The 8,476-nt window shown below is 33.6% G+C and overlaps 1 pseudogene; it reads left to right on the top strand.

The window, feature by feature from the left end:
• The first annotated feature begins 1,298 nt into the window (after positions 1-1,298).
• LOC119688442 lies at positions 1,299-2,115 on the top strand (annotated as a pseudogene).
• The last annotated feature ends 6,361 nt before the right edge of the window (positions 2,116-8,476 follow it).

Here is an 8,476-nt window from a genome sequence, read left to right as displayed (position 1 = left end):
GCGCATAGCGCTGCCAAAAGGTAGAGTATTGATAGTCATTATAATAAATTTGGCACAGAATGCAATAATTATTCGTTTCCCTTTATTCCTTATTAACTACGTAATTAGTTATTATAGAATGCATAGCTCTGTTTAAGAAAATGTACAAAAAAAATTTATAGTTGTCGTTTTTCAAGTTTTCCTGAGCCGATAGGTTGTAAGAGAAGAGAAGAAGAAAGAAGAGTAACGGTGGTAACTCAATTTTAATTAATGATAAATAATACTACACAAATAAATCGAATAATGATTGAGTGAATAATATTTAAGAATAAGGAAAACAGTATTTAATTCCTTACCAAATAAAAAAATTGTAGAAAAAAAATGTTGTAATATAAAAATTTGTATTGAAATTAAATTGGAAAAAATTTATAAGATAAATTAATTATCAAATTTTATAATTATATTTTATGAACAAATGTAAATTGAAAAAAAAATTGTAAATTATTAAAACTAAATTGGAAAAAAAATTATAAGATAAATTAATTATCTAATTTTATAATTATATTTTATGAACAAATGTAAATTGAAAAAAAAATTGTAAATTATTAAAACTAAATTGGAAAAAATTATAAGACAAATTAATTATCTAATTTTATAATTATAGTTTATGAACAAATGTAAATTGAAAAAAATTGTAAATTATTAAAACTAAATTGGAAAAAATTATAAGATAAATTAATTATCTAATATTATAATTATTTTTTACGAACAAATGTAAGTTTTAAATTCAATAAAAAATGGTAGCTTTAAGTGGGAGTGTCGGGTTCCTTTTCGCGAGGTGGAGTGCGGATGCGGTGTGTGAAATTAGGTACAGGGGCCCAAACGAGGACGTTTGAAACTAGTAAGGGAGGAGTTAACTCCCGTGTACCCAAAATCCGGCCCTGTGCTTAGTTTCATTAACGGAGCAATCATGCGATGTTGTTCGAACGCATGGTTGCTACCAAACGGGATTTCCATTTGTTTGTCTGGAAAAGTCCCGTTTGGCTTCGGTATCTCCCAACCTCGCGGAAGTGCATTCGCTCTCTCTTGCTTTAGCCACCGATCAAGTAACACGCAATTGTACTGCGTTAATAAAAAAGACTTATTATTTTTATTTAAAACAAAATTGTACATTTAAACAAAATAGTACATTTAACTTATATATAAGTATATAGACAATACATATACATACATACATATATATGTGTATATATATAAAACAAATTTTTCTTATAAATTTTGTTTTTTTTTTTATTTTCTTACAGAAAGTAAAATTGACGATGTATCATTATCGGTTTCGTTTGAAATTTGATATTAAAAGTATACCCCCCAAAGACAAGCTGAAAGCTGTTGAATTACAATTCTCGCGGGACATGAGAGAATTCATGCGGCTCTAAATCCACGTCAATTCAGCCGCACGCGGTACCAAGTGCTGGTGTATGGTATCATAGAGGTTGGCATACGAGACAAATGTGACGCCAATTTCTAGCTATTGGACAATAAAACAGTTCGTCTCAATAGCACAGATACGGTAAATATGGATGTACAACCAGCAGTCGAACTGTGGCTGCATTCACCAAAAAGAAGCCCGCTCCACAACATCATGTGCGACTACGCCGCAGTGCGGATGAGCTACACGAACAGTGGCAACGTAAACAACCAATATTCTTTACCTACACGGACCATGAATGGCATAATTCGCGTTCCATACGCGATGTAAGCACACGCGTAAAACGTGCTGGCTACCACAGACAACAACATCGTAGAAAAAGTCACGAAGAGAATTGCCGTCGACATTCGATATATGTTGATTTCGTTGATGTCGCTGATCGGAGCAATTGGATTGTAGCGCCGTCCGGCTACGACGCATTTTCTTATCATGGAAAATGTCCATTTCCTCTAGCGGAACATCACAATTCAACAAATCATGCGGTCGTGCAAACTTTAGTCTATAATAACAATCCAGGGAAGGTACCAAAGCCATGCTGTGTACCCACACAGCTTGAGAGCATCTCAATGCTCTATCTCAACGATCAGAACACAGTTGTACTCCAGTACTATCCGGATATGACGGCCGTCGGCTGTGGTTGTCGATAAACGAATAAGCCATTAGTAACGTCGAAGAGTCAAAACTTTCCATCGCCGATATTAACGGTCTGCAGCTAATCAAAACAACAACATTAATAACAACAGTAGGCTACCAAACACAGTTGCCGTCAAACGGGTGATGGCCTATGTGTAAATAGTATTTGTAGTGTGGTCAAAAACTAGAAGCCGCACGCACCGTACGCACCGAGCGCATGAGCAGGAGCATGAATACGAGCACGAGCCAGCATGTATAGCAAGCACGAGTAGAGCATTTAAGGCCAAGGATTTTAAGCCGTAACCTCTGCTTTGAAAATTTGAATATTTTAAACAAATGGACTGAATAATTTTTGAATTTTTAAGTATAAATTTTAGACTTTATCATTTAGAGCAGAATAGAACACAAAAAAAATAAATAAATATAAGCGTCGAAACGTTGAAGAAAAAGATGAACACATTGCCTAGTGCTTCGTTTGTCACCAATAACGACAGCTACGCTGTCGCATGATCCGATAATCGCACACCATCACTGGAGCACTCCTTCTCGAGCAATGCATGTAGCAAGAACTGAAACGCAGTCATCGCCAGATATCGTCCGCTAAAAATGCAATCCTGTTATAAACAGTTATAACAGGCACCAGTGCTGCCAACTTCGAACAAATGTAAATTATATGAAATAATTGCGAATTGCGATATACAAATTGTAAAAATTATTTTATTAGATAAAGCAATAATCAAAAAAAAAAATATATATATATAAATTATAAATTGTTTTGTTAACTGTTATCTTATATATAAAATTAACGTCGTCAAAATGTTAGTTACCGTACTCCTCCGAAACGGCTTTACCAATTTTTACCAAATTTTATATCCGTATTCAGTAGGTCTGGGAATCGGCTACTATCTATTTTTCATACCGCTAAAGTGATTAGGGTGTCCCTATCCAGCAAAAATATCTTTATTGCTTTAACAAAAATTTTTTTATTTTTTTGACATACATTTTTTTACATTTTTGAATAAGAAAACTTGCTATGATATGAAAAGTCTATGAAAATCTATGAATGTCTATGAAAATACCGAATTCATAAAACTGCCCCCTAATTTCCGCACTATCGTTGATTCCCAAAATGCTCTCATTGACCGCGTATTTCCAGATGTACACATACAATACATAAATCATGGGTGGCTGGCAGAAAGAGAAATTAGCAGCAAAAAAACGTGGACGTTGATGAATTAAACTTCAAGATAAAACAGACATTGCCAGGCGACTTAATATCATACAAATCGATCGATACAGTTTGTGATACCAACGAAGTTGTAAACTATCCAGCAGAGTTTTTAAACTCACTGGATTTGCCAGGCATGCCACCACACATTTTACGACTGAATCACCGATTATTTTACTTCGGAATTTGAACCCACCACATAAATTTTGTTTAAATTTTTGAAAAAGAAAAATTTTTTTCTTAATATTTTATGTAACTACGCCAACAAGTACATCGAGCATTTACATCCACTTCGTTTCTTCGTCTTCGCCTTGCATGGCAGATGGAAAATGTACTAAAAATTTTTCTAAAGATTTCACTAACAAATACAACAAATATAACAAATACCGACGGATATCTAATATATCGTCGAAGAAATCCCGTTACTTGGGGACAATGGCGGGTGGTGCCGTATTCGCCTCTGCTAAGCAAGACATACAATGCTCATATAAATGTTGAGCTTTGCAGTTCTGTGAAGAGCATCAAATATATAAGTATGTCCAGAAAGGCAGTGATATGGCTGTGTTTAGAGTAGAAAATACTAATGTAAATGCTCCTCCAATGAACAAAAACGGGGAAATTACGCTCTACCAAACTGGTCGGTATATCAGCTCCAATGAAGCTGCTTGGCGTATCTTCGGTTTTCTAATTCATGAACGGGATCCAGCAGCTGTTCAGTTAGCCATCCATCTTGAAAACGGTCAGTGTGTATTTTTCACGAACGAGACAGTGATTAATCGTGGTACAAATCCACCTAAATCTACACTCACTGCATTTTTTGAATTGTGTAATAGTACGGATGATTTTGGTGCCTTTGCAAGAACTTTACTCTATTCACAAGTACCACGCTATTTCACATGGGCTCAAACACAAAAATGGATGCCCCGCAAGCAAGTTTCACCAGTTGATGCATGTCTCAATTTATTTAAATCGAACGCTTATTTACAGTTAATCCAAGACACACTGAGTGCTTTTATCTTCGACTGTTGTTGGTTAATGTTTCTGGCCCATTATCATTATTATTATTTACAGTCAATCCAAGACAATTTAAATTTGAAGATACAACAGTTGTTGCCAGGGAACTTGGTATCATACAAATCTATTGATTTTAAATTAATAATTTAATAAATAAACTATAACAACTTAAAAATAATATTGTTTGGTGTTTGTTATTTTTATTTTCCTTTTCGTTCATAGCGCTTCATGCTTATTTCATGCATATACCACATACTTACACACTTATAATAAGTAAGTTACTTTTTGTCTACACTAGAATTTATCTAGAAACTAGAAATAATTTATAAGGCAAAACAACGTTTGTCGGGTTATCTAGTTTTTTTATATTTTATTAAACAATTTTAAATTAGAGTTACAATTACCATATTGTTCAATTAATTTTTGTAATTAACCTATGTAAGAAGAAAGAGAAAAAGAATCATATGGAATTGTTGGGTATTATCCTTTTCCAGTGTTAAATGCAAATGAATTTGTTATCGCATATATATATATATATATGTTATATGATTGTGGTATATATATACATATGTGAGGATACAAACATTTGAGAGTACGTATTGTTTTTGATATATTTATACATTCTTAGTTTTATGAAAGGATCTGAATGTATTTGGTACCTTACTTTCCTTCATTTCTTTTGATTTTCGCACGGCAATTAGTTCGCTTCAGCCTGAAATCATGTATTTTGTATTTTAATTCCTTATAAAGTATATACAATTTTATGTATTATAATATAAAATATAATATTCTTATTATTAATTTTAAGTAAATCAAAACGTAAATGTTATAAACACTCACACGATTAAACGAAACACACACACATTTTTATTTTTTATATATTAAATGACTTTCTTCACAAAATGAGAAGTAAAAATGAAAGGAAGAAAAATTTATAAAAAAAAAATAATAAATTAAAAAATTAAAAAAAAAATTAAGAAAATTTTTTACAAAAAATTAAATTTTTGTTTTTAATTTTATAAAGTTAACATAGAGAAAAGGCTAATAAGACAGGTGTCTTATAAACTTGAGGAATAAAAATCCTTAAACGATAAATTTGAAAAAACGCGAACTGGTCAAAATAAAATATATATAACATATCCAATGAAAAGTACTACCTCAGATCTAATCTCAATGAAAAGTAAGTTTAGATCTATTTGTCAGGTGGAATATAACCTTATTATAGATTTCTAGAAGGGTTTTCGAATAACAAAGAAAGAAATAAAGGACAAACTCAAAAATTTATTTTTTAATTTTATTGAAATTTGGCTGACCATACAACGCTGTTTCGAGTATTGCCAAGTACTCTTCATCAGTGGTCTTTGGGAATAATCGAATTTTATTTAATTAGTTTATAGTCCGTATATAATTTGTTTGGACTGCAAGTGCCAGGCTTAGAACTCGTGCCTGTCAAATTAGAAGCGATGACTAATCGTGTTTATCCACAATAATTATAGATTTCTAATAGAAATATATTACATAACGGTAATGCTTCTAGAGAATTTAACCACTACTAAAAGCTCCAACACTGAGGGGACCTTCATCTTTCTAAATAGTGAAATTCCTAAACATTTCATAAGTAGTAGTCACAACACGAAGTATAATTATAAAGTACAGTCAAAGTTCCATAACTCGAAGTTCAATTTTGCTAAGAAAAGGTTCTACTTATGGAGACTTTGAGTTGGAGAATTTTTTAATTTTTTTTTTTTTGAAAGAAACTAGAATTACATTTTAACATATTTATTTATTTGCAATCAAATAAAGCAAAGAAGTTAAAATGAAGTAAAATATTCAGAAATTAGGGTTTGGGACTTTAATTTTTTTGTTATTTTCAGTAAAAATAGATTCCAATTTATTCCAAGTCTTATAGTAATCATCAGTTGTAGTATCATTCGTTTGCAAATATAAATTTAGAATTTTGAATGAGTCTTCTACTTCATTCTTGAAAGTCTGATAAACAATTACATCATCACTTCCGTCGTTGGTTGGTTGGTTGGTTGCAGTGGCAGGTCATAAGATAACTTAAAATGTACCTCAATTAGCGATTTTTCGCCGTTTTGTTACCACATTCCTCGCAAGAACCCTAGTATAGAAGAGTAGAGACTAAATCCATCCCACCGAATTTAGGTAATTTAACAGGTCTTTCATCCTTACCATTGAGCAGTCTGATAAACTATCACAAAAGTATTTTCCTAAGAACCTATATCTTCTGGATGCTAGAGCTGGGCATTCACAGAGAAAATGTATTATTGTTTCTTTCTCCCGCGGGTTTCCACAACTTCTGCAGTGAGAGTTATGGGAAATACGCAGTTTCTCTGCGTGAGTTCCTAACCACCAATGACCAGTAAGAACCGCAATAAGCCTTGCAGTGTTTACGCGATCTTTTTTGATGAGTTCCAGAGATTTATTTTTATTATAAGTGGGCCACGTTAACCTGGAAGTTGCACATGACCTTAGTGCTTTCCATCTGTTATTGACGAGTTGCAGAAAGTAAAGAAAGGTACTTCTTTTGATGGTCTCCAGGGTAATATAGACTGATACCGCCAGTGACGCATCTAGGGAGGCACCAGAGCGGGCTAAACTATCAGCTTTCTCATTCCCTACGATGTTCCTATGCCCAGGAACCCAGATGAGTGTGATATCGGCCAACCGGTTTAGCTCGTCGATTGCTTCTCTACATTCTTTAACTATTTTTGATTTTGTTATAAAGGATTCAAGAGCTTTAATTGCTGCCTGGCTGTCAATAAAAATAGCAACACTACATCTGTTCTCGATGTGGCTTGCAATTTGCCGACAGGCTTCTTTTATTGCTAGGATTTCAGCCTGAAAAACCGTAGCTTCATTAGGTATCCTAAGAGAGATATTTATATTTTTAGATGGTGCGAAGATTCCTGCTCCTGCCCCACCGCTCATTTTCGAGCCATCTGTATATATTGAGATATCGTAATTTGCTTCGAAATTTTTCCTTTTCCACTCATTTCTTGAAGGGAATATTGTCTGGAAGTTCCTTTCGAAGTCTATACACGGATTCAGATAATCCGATGTCATCCTATACAGACAATTTGGAACTGTACCTAGAATCCGACTATGTCCATATGTTCGTTCTAACCATACGCCTGTTACTTTCAGTCTTACAGCGCTATTACAAACCATGTTTTTAATGTGAAGATCAATAGGTAGCAAATGCAGCATCACGTTTAAGGCGTCCGAAGGAGTCATCCTAAAAGCTCCTGTGATGCCTACACATGCCGTCCTCTGAATTCTGTTAAGTTTGTCGATATTATAGCTTTTGTTTAGAGCCGGCCACCATACGACAGCACCATACGTGAGAATTGGTCGTACAATTGCCGTGTACATCCAGTGTGTACATCACTTCCGTAGTACAAACGAAGCAAATTCTATCATCTCTCAAACAACTTGTGTGATGTACGTTTTTTTGCATTTTGTGCTCTCACTTTAATTTTTGCTCTTGAAGTCTTCGAAGGATTTCACTGCGAATTGAAACCGCAAATCCGGATATTCGAAAACATCGAATTTACAAAAAATCGGAATTTATTTCCAACTTCGAAGACTTCGTTTACTATTCGATTATTCGGATTCTTCGAATACTTCGTAAAACCGAATATATTACTTAGCACTAGTACATACCACAGTGCTAAGTAAGTATATACGAATCTAAGTTAATCCTTGTAGATGCTGGTTTCAACTTTTCTTCGTGTTTTTGAGCAATATGCACAGATTCTAAAAATTTCTTAATTCGGTTTCATATCTTGGCGCCATTCAGACTATCACTTAGTCTAAATTGACTATTGTATCAATATGTATGAAGCTATGTCTGATGACTTCTATTATTGGTGAGATTGTTCGTGATCTTTCACTTAAATTTATTACCCGATTCTCTGTAAAAAGGTCAATGAGCAGTAAGCTTATGATTACATCAGTAGCAGTCTTTCCAGAACACCATTTATTATTATATTAATCGCTGTGTAACCCCAGTGGATAAAAACTAGAGAGACGTCCATGCACTTTGCAATATTCTTTTATATGCATATTAGGTGCAAATTCGGAATTTTTACTTTATTGTAAAAAATGAC

The sequence above is a fragment of the Teleopsis dalmanni genome, chromosome X (assembly GCF_002237135.1).
Source record: "Teleopsis dalmanni isolate 2A chromosome X, ASM223713v2, whole genome shotgun sequence".
In the NCBI taxonomy this organism is placed as follows: Eukaryota; Metazoa; Arthropoda; class Insecta; order Diptera; family Diopsidae; genus Teleopsis; species Teleopsis dalmanni.
This window is presented reverse-complemented; position numbering and strand designations above follow the sequence as displayed.